Here is an 18,514-nt window from a genome sequence, read left to right as displayed (position 1 = left end):
TTATAGGGGTCACGACTTGAGGTTACAACTAAAGTTTATAGGGGTCACGACTTGAGGTTACTGGTGTCACGTTTAAGTAAAGAAAACCAAAGAAATAATTAAAAAGCCTTAAACATAAATATCAATAAAATGGTCACAGCATATGGTACGTGATCGACTTGTAAACAAACAGCTGTATACATTAAATATAATTGTGTTCTGCTTTGGATCTTTGAAACCAGAGCCTCACTCTTCATTTCCGGCATAACACGGGAACGACATTTTATGCATTACTGATTAAAATCAAAGTGTGCAGCTTTGAGTAAAACTTTTTTGACATTTTTAGTCCTTATTTGCCTCAAGAAATTGAATCTCATGGTTTCATGAAGCTATACATATCTCCATCGTCATTGTCGTCGCCTTTCTCTGAGGCATTGTCGCCCATATACACATACTCTTCATCTATTGCCACGGCGATGTCGCGTTGTTTCGGCAGTGATGCCCCCATGTCTAGGTAGGACTTCTGAGAACTTTGATCATGATTGTCTGTTGCGTCATAGTTAAAATTAGGATGCGCATAAATGTCGTCATCAGTGATGACGTTTTTCCCTTCTACGTCATCACTCTGACGTAATTTATGTTCTATTTCATCATAGTCGTGGTCATGGTTAGTTGGATCTTCTTGCTGATCAGGTTTCTCAATGAATGATGCGTCGTAGGACCGATTTACCACAGCTTGACCAACACTCAAATTTTGGAAACAGAACACCCTCCTGCGAAAAAAAAAAAAAAAATAAAATAAAATGCATTTCACAAATGACACAATAGCAGATTCCACGACATGTCTAGTACTAGATACCGTAAATGCAAATAGGAGAACAGCATCGTGCAGCGGTTTCATCCTGCTATGACTCTTTAGTAATATCAGGTACTTGAGGTGTCTAGATCTTGCAGGTCACGAAGGAAAAAATAAGAATCAGCCAAGCTTGTTCTTGAAGACACACAAGTTAGTAACACCTTTTTTTTTATACAAATTTAGAAATAAATACAGCATAGCCTGATAACGAAGTAAACCGCATCATACAGCGGTTTCATCCTTCTACAACTGACGAAAATTCAGTGGTTGAGAATGTCACAAACCTAACATTTCAGAATTGAGATCACGTACCCAAAACACAATCACTTGAAAATATACAATATTTCAGTTACAAATTATCATTCACATTCAACAGTGTTTATCAAGAATCTAGCATTATCTCGTGATTGCTACCTGCGTGTTTAGCTATAACAGCTATAGATAAGAACACAATGATTTGACATTATAACCAATTCATTACGAGATGTATTAGCGGTCCATTCCTTTGTACATGTATTGGTTTGATTTATGTTTTATGTCTGACATGGAATTTCGTTCCTGAACAAGTAACTTATTTAATGTTATTTACCTTTTCCAGAGGTAAAGGGTACTGACTAATACACAGACACCAAAGAGAAGACTCAACACGACCGCAGCCACAACACCTGGAACGGGAAAGAGAAAACAATACTGGAGTAAAGAAAAATAGAATAGTTCATCACCTCTGTGAAGTGTGGACAGAGTTATTCTAACTTTTCAAAGTTTAACCCAAGGTTTTTGCCGAGAACATTGTTATTTATTGTATTGGGTTATAGCTGTATTTGAATTGACCCTTTTAGACATAAATTTAAATCAAAAGTGGATTTGCATTACTTTATAAAAAGTCAGAATTTAAAATTCACGAAATTGATAATGACAACCCGAGAATAGTTGGTATAGAAATATTCGTATCTACTAAGCAAACGATGTACTGTTACGCTGTGTACACGACAGAGGCCTCTAATGACGGGTTTTATGTTGATATGTTGGAATATTTATAATTTACTTATGTAGATACCAGAAAGGATTGTTTAGTCTATGTACTTCGTTTTATCCCCAATAGTGTGTGAGGTATAATTTGGAGAAAGGTGGAAATGTGTATGTCAGTTTTTTTAGATAGTAATAACATGGTATGGTACGCTGGACTACGATTCAAACTTCATCAAATTGATTTAAACTTAAAACATAATCCTGTTAATGGGATCAGATGCTGGTGTCGGACATAGTGACGTGTTCAGTGGCATACAGTCTAGATTTATACCCCCAGACAGAGGTATCTTACAAAGGGAGTGCGTTATCAGCAGAAATGTATTTAATATTTACCAATCAGTTGGTGAACGATATTGAACAGAGTGGAAATTATGTTAAAGATGTGTGAGTAGTAAATGAAGGTTTTTGTTTTCGTCTATCAAAAGTAAAATGATGTGTAAGCACAGAAATTTAAAATCCCAAACAGATTTATATTTATAGGATAAAGTTATATTAGAAGGTCCATGTGGGTAATATGTTAAATGTAGTTTTTATTCTCCTGAACATACAGGATGTGTATGCGGTACAATGTGTCTAATTAAGAGTGACGCATACCCTAGTGTGTTAAACCCATTGACTGATGGTTAACTTATCAAACAAACTGTGTATACATCAGCACTTTATGGTTGTGAACTTTTATCTAGGAATAATGTTCACATAGATTTATTGTCAAAACAATTCATGGATTGGATAACATAACTCGTACTGACATGTGTTGTGGACTAATTGGATGGAATCCATAGAGGGCTATATAGACACAAAGAAACTTAATTTTTGTATGACTACATCACTTACAAGAAAATATCTTAAACATAAAGTATATTTTTAAGGAGACTGTATTCATCGATGCTGAATGGACACGAAAACAAATTTGGAATTCCATACGATATTTTAAGAATTATTTACACATTCACAATTACAATTAGGTACACATTGACAGACATGCTCCAAACGTTTATTCAAACAAGAACTTCTCCTTCTAAACGGCAACGGAAAGCACTAGTTGAGGCGTCTGTGCTGTTAAGAGGATAACGAGAATGAAGAGAGAGAGAGAGACTAGCGGGCGACAGTGAATTAAGCAGAATTAATTTTTTTTCCATAAAAAAACAAGAGCGGCATATATTATGGAGTGTCAGGGACGCCGCCATAGTTTTGTACGACGTTAATCTTTGACCCTGACCGCGAGGTCAAGTAATGGTAGTCCATGAACTGTTTACTGGGGGTGCATCGTGACTGTTAAGGAACGACAACTCTGATAGAGATTGTATTGCTTACTCACCAGTTTCCTTCTGCCATATAATTCATAACATTATAGACATGTTAGCAAAGGTTTATTTTCCAAATAATTTCTTTTTGGCACGTTTTTCAAGAATCTTGGAATGGCGTGAGCTGTTTAGAATGGTGTTATGTGGGGTACCGTAATGCACTCTGGGATAGGAAATGTGCGTCGAAATTGATGACGTGTTCAGTTTGTAATATGATTACGCTACATAAAATGACGAGGTTATTCCATTGCTAGTAATGTTTTAAAAATACAACAGAAAGCATACTAACACGAGGAAAATAACTAGAGATTACCTATACTGTAACCCTTAACTAGGTTGCAGGCTTCATATGAACATAGTTTTAACGACGTAGAGAAGAAGTAAACACTTGTCTTCTGCACATGGATCTTTTGGTCATAGGTCATGTTGATAGATTACACTCAATGCTTACATACTCAACTGTATCCATCTGTTCAACTTCTATTCTTTCAAAGAGTTGAAATGAAATCGTATATTACGTAATTAACATTTTGTATCGTCCAATTCAGGACTATCACAATAAACAAATAAAAACCAGTATTTCAACATAATCATAATCCAAACTCAAATTCATAAAACTAGGATAAAATATGTAAAAAAAAAAAAAAAAAAAAAATTTACACGAAGACTTCTAAAAAAGTACAAAGATAATAAAACCAGGTGTTATGGAAGGGTAAGCGTCTTCTGCTTCATCGACGACACCATCGAGAACAAGGTACCCAATGACAAATATCAATATAATGTGGAAGGTACTCACCTCCACTGAATGGCGACTCTCCATTTCTGACAGCCAACAGGGATGATCTAGTCAAATTGTCCGTTGAATTGACTAGTCCAAAGGTCTTTTGTTCAAGAGTCAAAAAATGAGCATAGCACATATTTCAACAATATATTCAAGTTTATTGGTAAAAGAAAGAAATAAGGTATCTTAACTGGATTAACAAACCAAACAAAATTTTAAAAAACTGAATTATAAAAGTCCTAAAGTGGGAAAATCTATTAAAAATTAAGTGACTATCAAAAATCAACAAGAAAACACAAACATATCAAAATAATCATAATCCAAACTCTAAATCAATAAAACTAGGGCAGAAACAACAAAATACCAACATGTCAATATAATCATAATCCAAACTCTAATTCAATAAAACTAGGACAAAATATAAACAAAAGAAAGATTTACACGGAGACTCCTCACACAAAGTATAAGGAGAATAAAACCAGGTGTTCCGGAAGTGTAGGCGTCTTATACTTTATGAACTTAGAGACACAGTTCATATCAGAAATAGGGTCTTAACATGATTTACAAGCCGTGTTATAATAAAGCCTTATTGAATCAAATATCCGTAAATTGGACATGAACTAACCGATATTAGAGTCACAGTCTGTGTAGACGGGAAATTTGGGAGTGTTGTCCCTGTGGTCTGCACAATCGATGATACATCTGTCTCTACAGCAAAGTAAACACAGAAGGTCACAAAGAGAAATCAGCACCAATGAATAAAACATACACAAATTCAACTCCTTAAATTTCGTGTATGAGTTTTGCAACCGCGCATCATTTTAAATTTACATTAAGCGACACATATCTTTGACAAGACGAGAGTTCCATTACATACCTTTACCTTTTATGAGATGGAATAAAAGACGAATGATTAGCACCTTTCGAAACAAATTAAAAATTTGACACAGTATAACCAAATTATGAGTTTAGCTTCATTCTACTACTGTTTCGGTGGTGCTGAAACTGAAAAACAAATCTGTTTAAAGGACTTAGCCTACTATCAAAAATTTGGCTTACCACTTTTGTTCAGAATACATATATATGGTCGCAATTCAGTCTGGCATCCCTCCGTATGTTGTAACCATGACGTCACATTATTGGAATTGTTCGCTATGGTGATCAGTGTACACCCGACAATTCGTAAATCCGGTATATTGGAACCTTAAAGGGATAATTTTATAAACAATTTTTCATGCCCGAAATCTTTCATCAAATTGTAGTTGTGTACTCCTCATGATTAATCCATGTCCTTATAATTGGCACAATATTACGCTTTTCATGACATTAAAAAAATAATCGTAAGGAATTCTTCAACGTACAACCAACATTTTGTATGCAAATACAACGGCACTTTGCCATAACGGGCATGCGCAAACTGGTCTCGAGAATGTCAACAAAAATGGCTTCCAACTTCTAGCGGGAGTTACAGGGTTTCGTACTAAACGGAGATAAAGAAAATGGATGCAAAAGTTTCCTAGAATCACTTTTGGACAAGAATCTGAGATATGGTACACACTGTATAAAATGTGTTTAGGTAAATATAGTATAGTACAGCAAAAACAAATTCACAATATGTAATTATAGAATATAGTTGCAATACAAATAAAACAGTGAACAGTCGTACACAACAAGCAAATACTGTCATCACATACCAATCTCAGTTACAGTTATTAACATTCGAGATAAATGTTCAGTAGTGTAGTGATCGTTCACTGTTACAATAGATATAGCAAAATATGACACCAGGTTTGGAAGGAAACATGCTTTATAATTGATTGTGTTAGGGAAGCGTGTGCATCACATACAATGGTTTACCTATGTGTTGTGCAACACCTCGAAATTGTCCTGTCCAAAATTTCTTCCGTCTATAAGGATGTATTGTCTGGCATAGCCCTGTAGAGTTGGTAACTAAGTAGGATCCGTGAGCTGACATACATATATGTAGGGATGAATTCCAGTCAGAGGAATTTCCTGTCTGATCGCCATTGCTGCCTGTATAAAGATAAATCACTGCCATTCTTCATAATTTTGTGTTATTTGTTTTTATGCTATGGTTGATTATAAGACAAAATGCTTTTTTATTATTAAATTCTTGCTATTGAAAACACGACAGAATGGACTTCGTTATAAAAGGTCATATCAAGCATCTTATCGAATGATCTAATAAACCAGGAGGTTTCTTATCAGAAATGAGTGTTTATATTCTAAATTTCTTAATAAGGATCTGAAAGTGATCACCACGTTTCGGTGTGCCAGGGTTACTTAAAATAAAGTTAGATGTTTTGTATTAAATCAAGTCATATTTACATAGAACACTGCGGCCGACTATTCAGTCCACGTCAGCCAGGGTTTATTCTAATAAACAGTCATATGACGTCATTTCCGGTAATAGTTAAACACATAATACGGTAAATTTATGAACAACTAGTACTGTAACTTACAGACACCGGGGAAGGAAGCAGAGCAGTTCGATCCATACAAAGTTAGTCTGTTGTTGCTGTCACACAACCCTGCTATACAATGGTCTGATACAGCTGTGGTATCCCTACCGAACGTCTCTGTAAGTATATCATTGTTACTGCTGTAATATAGAATGGTCTGATACAGCTGTGGTGTATCTACTGAACGTCTCTGTACCATTGTTACTACAATAATATAGAATGGTCTGATACAGCTGTGGTGTATCTACTGAACGTCTCTGTACCATTGTTATTACTGTAATGTAGAATGATCTGATACAGCTGTGGTATCCCTACTGAACGTCTCTGTAAGTATATCATTGTTACTACTGTAATATAGAATGGTCTGATACAGCTGTGGTGTATCTACTGAACGTCTCTGTACCATTTTTACTACTGTAATGTAGAATGGTCTGATACAGCTGTGGTATATCTACTGAACGTCTCTGTACCATTGTTACTACTGTAATATAGAATGGTCTGATACAGCTGTGGTATATCTACTGAACGTCTGTGTACCATTGTTACTGCTGTAATGTAGAATGGTCTGATACAGCTGTGGTATCCCTGCTGAACGTCTCTGTACCATTGTTACTACTGTAATATAGAATGGTCTGATACAGCTGTGGTATCCCTACTGAACGTCTCTGTAAGTATATCATTGTTACTACTGTAATATAGAATGGTCTGATACAGCTGTGGTATATCTACTGAACGTCTCTGTAAGTATATCATTGTTACTACTGTAATATAGAATGGTCTGATGCAGCTGTGGTATATCTACTGAACGTCTGTGTACCATTGTTATTACTGTAATATCATTATTGTTTCGAACCATTTTTTGAGAACATGGAATTGCTTTGATTTTGCCGGCAAAATAAATACTGTTTATTAAATAAACATTAAAATGATTTATGAAACTTACAAAGGCTTACATGTGGTTTTTCAAATTATATCAACCGATAGATTAAAAAGGACTTCCATCATAAGCACGAAATGTATTTAAACATGGCTTTTCGTACTTTATCAACAAAATAAAATGATCACGTCAACTGATTGACAGTTAAACAGTTACGGCATGGATTTGACGTATATAAAGAATGTTATATAAGTGTACCACGAGAGTAAAGGCTCCATGTCTCTGCTGTGATACTGCCACAAGGTTCAGACAAGGGGGACCCATCACAAGAATCGTTACAAACATCATCAGCAGTCTTGTAAATCAAGTCTCCGGATGCCATACAAACGCATCGCTTACCCTGAATACCAAAACTTCTTTTATAAAAAGTGTACTACAGACACTAGACTACAGACACTAGCGCTGTCTTACAACTATGTACAGCAAAGCCAACTGATGAATTAATTCGCTATTTTGTCCTTCTTGGACTTTAGAACTGAAACCTAGGAGGCGACAGAGGCAAATCAAAACGTGTCGAAATAAGTCAAAGTCTAGATCAATCAATCAATAATCAATCAATATTATTCTTAAGGATTTCTGTTTTTCTTGCCTCAAGACATGTGTTTCAGAAACATTTAAGACGTTTTGACAATAACAGTGTCCTGTTTACCACGCCCTCCTTCATACACTTGTGCTTGACGTTCTTAGATTTATGAAAATAACTAAACATATTGAATTGTGGGGTTAGTGCATCCTCCTATTTAGATTTGACTTTTCTTTCGACCACTTTGAGTTCTCCTCAGTCGCCTCTCAGGTATCAAAATTTATATTCTTAATATCATCGAAGGATGAAGAAACTGTATGGTGTCGTTTAAATCACGATTTGTCTCTAAAGTATCTAATTCTAAATTTGTAATAAAAGATGTTATTCATTTGTTTGTCTTTTGAACCATTTCCGAAGCTGTATTTAATGCACGTTGTACCTTGTCAAATTTGTAAAAAACTACTAAATCTTATTGAATTTCACCTATAATGTTAGACGTCATTCGTTAGGAGTCTTAGCTAAATACTTAATCTTAGGTGTCAAAAACACCAAGGAAATGCCAATATGGCAATGTAATCATAATCTAAACTCAAAGTTCATAAAAAATAGAACAAAAGACAGATTTACATGGAGACTCCTGAAAACGTACACGGATGAACTCGATGAACTATGAGCAAAAAGGTCGTCAAATGGCAAAGAAATGAATATATATTCAGACGTCTAATATCAGTCAAATATTTAGATGATATGTCATAAAAAAAATTGAAATGTTTTTTTCTGTGTCACTATTAACTTACTTGTAAGGCGAAATGTTTGTTGACATATTTACTACAATAGATTGAACAAGCAGCCGCTGATGTGTTGACTAGAAACACTAATGTCTGGTTTGGATCTGGACGTGGATAATACCTGTAACATCCTGTAAACAAATTCTAGTTATATCCCATTAGTACCGTTGTTGGAACGAGAAGGTAGGAACATGATATTGGAATTTCTCAAAGTTGTCAGTTTTTGTCAGTTCCAAAATAAAAAGAAACATAAGCTTTGTTCCAACTTTGTGCCAACAATGGCAAAATAAGCTATGATATTTTTATTAACCATCAAATTTGGTTAGGATTACAGGGGAATATACTGAAAGTGCGCCATTTGTGCAATAGTTACAAATAAATTAATTATTTAGAGATTGCATCTCTTACCAAGGAGTTGAATCCACGGCGAGAGTAACTGAAATGTACCCGTCCAAATAGTAACATTTGTTGGAGAGTTCCAATTCCTTATTTCCCTTTTCAGATCGTCCCTAGAAGTAGCTAGTCGACCATTGTTGTTTAGGCAGCCTGAGTAAGCATGTTGTAGTGTAGCAGGGGTTCCAACATACAGGTTCATAGAATTTACTTCTGAAACTTTATTTATAACGAATCTTATAGAGATATATAACTTCTGTTGTGGGAATAGTAAGAGCAAACGTTTTTGCGGTATGAAAGTAGAAACAACAATATTTCATCTGCCTAGTTAAAGCGATTTATATTTTCCCATGTCAATTGTTACTTCCGAATGAATTAAATGTATTAAGCTCATGAAAACTATATCTTTTAATCTGATACTACGTGGTATGTTTTCCGTTTATTTCCAGCGAGGAAACAATGCTTGGATTAGTCTTCGGTTACCTTGTTTTCTGGACAATCTATTGTGGATTTGGACGATTTCCACCGAAAGATAAGTTCTGACTTTTGATAAATGAGTAGCTAGCTCTGTACGCCATAACAATATTTGTAATTTTACTGTATAGAATCTATCTGTTGTTACTAAATTGTTGAATTTCAACCTAGCTGTTAGGTTTTATATGCAGTACGTTAATTCCGTAACATAACAATAGATACATAATATACTAAGCAAAGGGAAGTAATTATAGATGCATTATCTCTGTTGGCTGTTAAATACCAATATCAGTATAATGATTAAAAACCTAAATACAAAGAAGGAAAATGGGCGGGGTGGGGATGTGGAGTGCAATGGGGATGGTGATTTCTCAAAAATAAATAAATATCTTAAATATATTCATAAAATCACTAAGATTAAATCGGTATTCCTGATATGAAGAGTATGCTGGCAGTCTTTAATTAGCGAATGATTTTTAGTCGACTTCCCGTCATTAAACCTGATGAAAACTCATAGTAAATCAATAAGGGGGACATAGCTATTAAGTGGCCTTAATTTCAATTTTTACCGGAGCTGTCATCTGAAGACTATATGTACATGACGTCACGTTGCTATTAAAAGCACAAAGTTTATCAGCCACAACGAGACTATAAGTGAAATGTTTATCACTTTCAATAGTGTTGTAAATTTATTATCTGTTGTGTCTGTAGCGTTCACAAATATAGAGCACACAATCAAACTCTAACAAAAAAAAAATAATAATAAAAATAAGAATGATACGTTACCAAGGAAAATGATAGCCACCAGATTCCAAAACGTCATGTTCGACACTTTCCAACCGTAGATATATACTATACATATATACACTACATAGTATGTTAGAACAATGACGGATTGTTATCACAAAAGTGTGACGTTTCGATGACTCTATTGTCACCTTTATCAGACATACGATAAACTTATGTACACAAAGGAGGAAGATAGTGTGATGAGATTAATGAGAAAAAGTACACAAGATGGTGACCACGTATTGTGGTTCTATTGCTTAAAATGTATCCAGGTCACTAGCAAACATTATAGGAGCCCTGGTAGGGAAATCAGAATATCAGGTTAAAAACTCAGAAGATCAGAAGAAATTAGGTCCACGGTTCTTATTGAAAACAATCAAAAATTCATTTCACACACTGTAATGTCTCTTTTCACCAAACCATCCACTACCAAATCATCGGAGGACACCTACAGCAAGACTGGCCATGGCAAATGAACACCAATCGTGCTTATAACAACACCTTCTGGGATAATATCTCAGCAAAGCTTTAACACTGCCTTGTAGCCCAGTGTTTCCGATTGTGGAAACATATTCAAGACCACTTGAAGAAAGAAGCAACATGTATTTTTACAGCTCCTGTAGAATGCAAAGCATCTAGTCTTTGGAAACGAGATGTTGATGAAGTATTGGGAATTGTCAAGAAAAGGTCACAGAAAGATTTGTCAGAGCATTTTATTACCGTAGATACCACCAACAGCATCAAATCCACAGGTGAGAAAGAAATCGATAGCACTATGTCATTTCTTGACACCCTCCAGTGGAGAAAGACCAATACCTCAATTTCCGATTTCCGAAACGACTGTCAACCTTATTTAACAGCTGTGAAACGACTGTCACAGAAGAACACGACAAGACGCAGGAACAAAATCGCATTCATCGTGTCTTGAAAACATGAGGATACCGTGGTTGGGTAATGCAAGAAGTTATTGACGAAATAAAGAAATTTCCAAGAGACGTAACACAAAGGAAAAAAACAAAATGAAAGGACAAGTAGTCTTCCCTTACATCAAAGCTACCGTAGTCATAGTAATGCAACCTATGAAATCTCACAAGACTCTCCGAAATGTTCATCTGAAGGTAAAACACCCAAAGATATGTTTACAAAATCGGAGGCACTGGGCCACAAGGCATCGTATATCATAGTAACGAACAGGATATTCGGGGTCCGGCTTAATGAACACCAGAAAGACGTGGAATATCACGTTATAATCTGAAGTCATCCACCTGAAAACTTGTACACTATATATACTAGATAACCTATAATGTAACATTGATATACACAATCAATTATACTGATATTTATCTGACGATCCCCTGATCTATTTTGTCTAGTTCAGCGGGATAAGACTAACGAAATATTTACGTTGTTCGTGTTGGTAGCTTTACATTAATATAACTAAAAAGTAAGATTGTACAAAAGAGACGCAAGTGAATATAACCTTTAATGCTTTTAACTAGATAGACAGAGCCAAACATTGAATAAGACTGCATCATACAGGTGTATCGTCCCTCCAGGACTTATTAGTGGTGCTACATCATACAGCTGTTTCGTCCCTATAGGACTCGTCAATGATGCTAGATCATACAGCTCTTTCGTCCTTCAAAGACTCGTTAGTGATACTATATCATACAGCTCTTTCGTCCTTCAAGGACTCGTTAGTGATGCTAGACCATACAACTGTTTCGTACTTATAGAACTTGTAAGTGATGCTACATCATGCAGCTGTTTCGTCCGTCAAGGCCTCGTCAGTGATGCTACATCATACAACTGTTTTTCATCCTTCAATGCCTCGTCAGTAATGCTACATCATACAGCTGTTTCGTCCTTCAAGGACTCGTTAGTGATGCTACATCATACAACTGTTTCGTACTTATAGAACTTGTAAGTGATGCTACATCATGCAGCTGTTTCGTCCGTCAAGGCCTCGTCAGTGATGCTACATCATACAACTGTTTTTCATCCTTCAATGCCTCGTCAGTAATGCTACATCATACAGCTGTTTCGTCCTTCAAGGACTCGTTAGTGATGCTACGCCATACAGCTCTTTCGTCCGTCAAGGCCTCGTTAGTGACGCTACACCATACAGCTCTTTCGTCCGTCAAGGCCTCGTTAGTGACGCTACACCATACAGCTCTTTAGTCCGTCAAGGCCTCGTCAGTGCTGCTACATCATACAGCCCATTCGTCCTTTAAGGCCTTGACAGTGATGTTACAGCATACAGCTGTTCCGTCGTTTTATGACTCGTCATTGATGCTACATCATGCAGCTGTTTCGTCCTTCAAGACCTCGTAAGTGATGCTACATCATGCAGCTGTTTCGTCGTTTGAAGGCTCGTCAGTGATGCTAAGGGCCTTAATTTTGAAGCCTGTGAGGCATTTGAGGAAAAATGATTGAAAAGTTCAAGGAGGTGCACTAGACACATATTTTGATACGTGTCTTTATTTTCATAGATTCTGAACAGTGCCACAATTCGATTGAATTAAAATATAGCATGCAGGAAAGCGAGACTTCTCTCAGGTTCCTACATTTAACTGACTACATCTGTAACCATACATAAGATATAAATAAAGCCAGACTTCTCTCTGGTTCCTACATTTTACTGACTACATCTGTAACCATATGTGATGACTTTATTCAGTTTGAGTTATCTCCCTTCATGTAACCTACCTAATTAATGTAATTAACAATGATTGAGTGATTTGTAAGGGAAACTGGTGTTTTCTATATATGTAATCATATTTTATAAGTGAATAAATATATACGTCTTACGTATTTTGGGATATGAGATAGTTTGTGGTGCTTTATCAATCTGCAAAATAATGACCCCCAGAATGTTACACCAAGTTTTATATAAAGGCTAATTGAAACCAGTACTGTGTGCTGGAAGTTCTAACACACAGAAGACCACAGAGTGTACAGCGTAAACAATAAGGTAAGCATTGGCTGCATACTGTTACCAGAAGCTCCTGCATAAGGGATTGTCTGAATAAGGCTACTCGGGTAACACTTAGTGTACGTGTGGTTGGTGCCAGTAAGTTGACGGGTCAGGTACGCCAGAAGCTCCTGGATAAGGAGTCCCCTGCAAAGGCTGCTCTGGTACGCCTGACTGCTGATACAAAAACTGACACCTTACTAAGTACTTTGTAACAGCAGGACACTGGCAGGCGACGTCGGAGCTGTACGGTGGTCAGCTCAGCGACGTACCTGTATAGTGACCGTGTCGTGGTGCTGGCAGGCTGTTGTAGCCTTGTGGTGTGATCTACGTCCAGGCGACGGTGTAGGGAAGACAGGGGTACTGTCCATCGTATTGTAGTGTAGATTGATATATTGTTTGTGTTATTTTGTTCAACTGGTTCCTACATTTTACTGACTACATCTGTAACCATACATAAGATATATATAAAGCGAGACTTCTCTCTGGTTCTTACATTTTACTGACTCTGTTACATCTGTAACCATACATAAGATATATATAAAGCCAGACTTCTCTCTGGTTCCTACATTTTACTGACTCTGTTACATCTGTAACCATACATAAGATATATCTAAAGCCAGACGTCTCTCTGGTTCCTACATTTTACTGACTACATCTGTAACCATACATAAGATATATATAAAGCCAGACTTCTCTCTGGTTCCTACATTTTACTGACTCTGTTACATCTGTAACCATACATAAGATATATCTAAAGCGAGACGTCTCTCTGGTTCCTACATTTTACTGACTCTGTTACATCTGTAACCATACATAAGATATATCTAAAGCGAGACGTCTCTCTGGTTCCTACATTTTACTGACTCTGTTACATCTGTAACCATACATAAGATATATCTAAAGCGAGACGTCTCTCTGGTTCCTACATTTTACTGACTCTGTTACATCTGTAACCATACATAAGATATATCTAAAGCGAGACGTCTCTCTGGTTCCTACATTTTACTGACTCTGTTACATCTGTAACCATACATAAGATATATATAAAGCCAGACGTCTCTCTGGTTCCTACATTTTACTGACTCTGTTACATCTGTAACCATACATAAGATATATATAAAGCGAGACGTCTCTCTGGTTCCTACATTTTACTGACTCTGTTACATCTGTAACCATACATAAGATATATATAAAGCGAGACTTCTCTCTGGTTCCTACATTTTACTGACTCTGTTACATCTGTAACCATACATAAGATATATCTAAAGCGAGACGTCTCTCTGGTTCCTACATTTTACTGACGACTCTGTTACATCTGTAACCATACATAAGATATATATAAAGCCAGACGTCTCTCTGGTTCCTACATTTTACTGACTCTGTTACATCTGTAACCATACATAAGATATATATAAAGCCAGACGTCTCTCTGGTTCCTACATTTTACTGACTCTGTTACATCTGTAACCATACATAAGATATATATAAAGCCAGACGTCTCTCTGGTTCCTACATTTTACTGACTCTGTTACATCTGTAACCATACATAAGATATATATAAAGCGAGACGTCTCTCTGGTTCCTACATTTTACTGACTACATCTGTAACCATACATAAGATATATATAAAGCCAGACGTCTCTCTGGTTCCTACATTTTACTGGTCATATCCCTGATTTTCTTGGATAGAATAATACGAATTAGCTTAAAATCTACTCATTTTCTGCTGATAAAGAATAAAAAAGAAATACGGATTTGTTTGATTTTGATGTGAATCAACAATTCATTTCATTATTTTTTTTCAATTTCTGGATGTTTTCTTTATTCAGCAAAATGGATTCTATATTATATCATTGTTGTCAAGTTGTGCATCTGTTTTATTGTTATTAAATATAAAACTACAATATGAATGCCTTACACAGTTTCCAGGCAATTAACATTATAAACTATGGTTAATATGACAATAATACAGCTTTCATAGTATTTCACATCTTGTTATTTCATTGCACTGAATATGATACCGATGGAATGCCAAACAATAATGAATGGCCTAGCAGTTAGAAAAAGAGATTAAGAATGAATCATAGTGAGTAACATTGTATGTTGAAATGATTGTTATCACATTAACTGAATGTTTCAAACACTTCTTAATACATTGCCGAATTTGGAATTATTAAAAACCTTGATTGTAAATGAATTCACTCTACCAAAAACAAAAACTATATATTTACAAATATTTACAAAGTGGAGAAATCACAGGAGCAGAATGAAAACATGGCCGATGTTCGTCTCTCAGTTCCGACCGGGAAACCTATTCCGTTGAACAAGGTTGTACACCTGACATTTGCCATTGTTAGGTTTATCATTATGGTTCATTATAAACCGGCAATCAGATCTTTGTAAGAAATTACGGTTAATATAAACAAATACATTCACCGAATGTTATGCTTAATATCATGTATAGTCTACCGTGTTTAACATGAAAGAAGATTTTCAGATTTTCCGATGACGTCATAACCAGGATCTGGTATAATTTTTTCTTTGAGATAATACGTTCATTTCATGTCGACATAAGGTCATGTTTTCTTCTAATCTTCGTTTTCTGAACTCGGACCTAAAATAGAAAATAACAAAGAGTATAATTATAGGTATCCGGCATTGTAATTCTGATCGGACATAAGTTTTTATGGAGAGGGAAATCAGCGTCGTTAATAACTCGTAAGGATTGTTTTGAATAACAGAGACAGAATGTATCATTAAAGGAGGTGATATAGAGAATTGGTTGTTATTGAAAGAATTTTAAAGACATGTGATTGTTAGATACAGGTTGTTGTAATTGGCAGGTGCTTGTTATTGTTATAGAAAGGTGTTTGTGATAGAGACGCCGTTGTTGTAGACAGGTCGCTGTAAGACAATTTTTTTTCAGACATGATGATTAAGTATGGCAGTCGATTTTAACACTGACAACTGCTAGATCCATACATGACGTCATTAATTGTTAGTAACGACGGAATATGTAGTTTGACGGTCGTTATAAACATATTGTAGTTAAATATACATAACTGATATTTGCTGGTGGTCGTACTTTATTTATTTACTGACATTTCTTATTTATAAAATGTGTGACGGACGGTATTATTATAAAGCTGTGGAATATTTAGATAAAATATTTCTGTAGAAATTTGTAGCCGCTATTGTTTGTTTTGATTAACACAATATACAATAAACATAAAAACATGAAAATATAATCATATTACAATAAAGTGATCGATAAAGGTATCAATATTTCTTACCTGCAAACATATTTGTAAATTAACATGTTAATTGGGGATTTTTTAAAAAGTGTAAAGTAGAACTTAAGATGATAGGTTTGAATTTTCACTTCTTACCGATGAAGTTCTCTGATGATAACTCATGATTGTTAACATTGACAGAGGACTTAAACAGATATGGTATCTCCAGTTATCTTGTATGTATACATATATATACATAACTTATCTATTCATATATAACTTATCTATTTATAGACTTTAAACGAGTACAGATATATATATACACACACACATATATACTTGATCTATTTATAGACTTTAAACAAGGCTGATACGAGTCTATCAGTTCATTAACGAATTTAAAGTCGAATCGCATGTCTTTTTCATTGTGTTCCTAATTTGTTGACTAAGGACTAACAGTATCAGGTGTTCTATATATAGTAACTATGTCAATAGATATATTTTGTCTAGATTGCATGATAACATTGTTCAGATAGCGTTATATTGTCCAAAAGCTTTAATTAAAAAAAAAAAAAAAAAAACACAATTTTAATTGTACTGTCCCTACCAACTAACTAGCATTGTGTAAATCACGTGCATTCTGAGATGTATTTTAAATCGGTTTGAGGACATCTTACCTTTTATAGACAATTTTTACGATGACGATGAACATTATGACAGCTGTTCCTACCGAAGTTGCTCCTATGACAAGAACTGAAACGATAGAAAAAACAGGGCACGGAGCAATATTATCACTTAAAATGACAACACAAATAGATAAAACAACTGTATAGCTTGTGGTATTTTCTGGTTTTCTTGGCTTTGTAATGGAAATTAAAGATTAACGATATAATTTCAAATGACAGGCTTTTTTGCATGTTCTATGTGGCATATACTTTGAACCTTCATGCGATCCATTTGGTTGGCAGAGACAATGACCTGTCTTTATCATACAATACTAATTCCATCATTTCAAACTTTTTTCTTCAAAGTACTAAAGTTTGATTCTTGTTAAAGCTGACCTCGTTCTGATAGTGTTCGGTAAATATAAGATCCGTAGAAAATAAGTACATCACTGTTAGATATCTAACATGACTATGAAATTTCACCATTGACACGAAGATAGTTTTACCCAGGCGACTTGCGGAGGTCACCGTTCTATGGTTGTCCTTGCCATTAACATTATTGTACAAGCCATCTCCTGAAGCGCTGTCGGTTGTAGAAGGAATTACGTGGTTTCCTGTCGTCGCTTTTTCCGCTTCTTTTGTCACAGGAAGAATCGGAAGAATTGATGGAGATGATGTCTCCGTATGTAACATTGTTGCTTGTTCAATTGGTTTGTGTGTTTGATTTAAAAGAACCACGGTTTTGTCTTGTTGAGTAGGTGTCTCCTGTTTGGTTGTCATTTTACTTGGAATAATCGTATAAGCTTCTATTTTGAATGTTTTCGGTTCAGACGCTGAAATGTTTTCTAGTAAAATAATAAGGAGAATGAAATTTCAATTCAACTTTAAAATAGGTTGAAATGCATAAAATTGTGCGTTTGAAAATTAACAAGGAAAGGATTATTTTATTGATGTTTTCCTCTATGTATATACACTTACACTGAAATACACGGATAAGTTATTTAAATACATTTACCACAAAACATCATAATACAGTTAACAGTAAAGTCACAAAAAACGGAAAATAAGAAATTGAAAATACGTAAAAGTTTTCAGTCACATACTTGCATTCGTTTCGCATACAAATGGATGGGTTGTACCAGAACAGAGTTCTGTATGATTTGAAGTGACGAGGCCATGGAAAGTAAATCGTAGTAGCGTGCACTGGAAATCATCAGTGGTGTCTGTAAACGAGAGTCTAGATGAAAGATTAGATCGATTATTGATTATAATCTTATCGTGATTTTGAATGACACGCTCATTG

At 35.3% G+C, this 18,514-nt stretch overlaps 1 pseudogene; it reads right to left on the bottom strand.

Annotated features, from left to right (window-relative positions):
- Window positions 1-337: 337 nt before the first annotated feature.
- LOC132555240 (uncharacterized) lies at window positions 338-9,275 on the bottom strand (annotated as a pseudogene).
- Window positions 9,276-18,514: the final 9,239 nt, after the last annotated feature.

This window comes from Ylistrum balloti, unplaced genomic scaffold, assembly GCF_031769215.1.
Source record: "Ylistrum balloti isolate Yb309-2 unplaced genomic scaffold, AGI_CSIRO_Ybal_v1 Utg370464, whole genome shotgun sequence".
NCBI lineage: Eukaryota > Metazoa > Mollusca > Bivalvia > Pectinida > Pectinidae > Ylistrum > Ylistrum balloti.
This window is presented reverse-complemented; position numbering and strand designations above follow the sequence as displayed.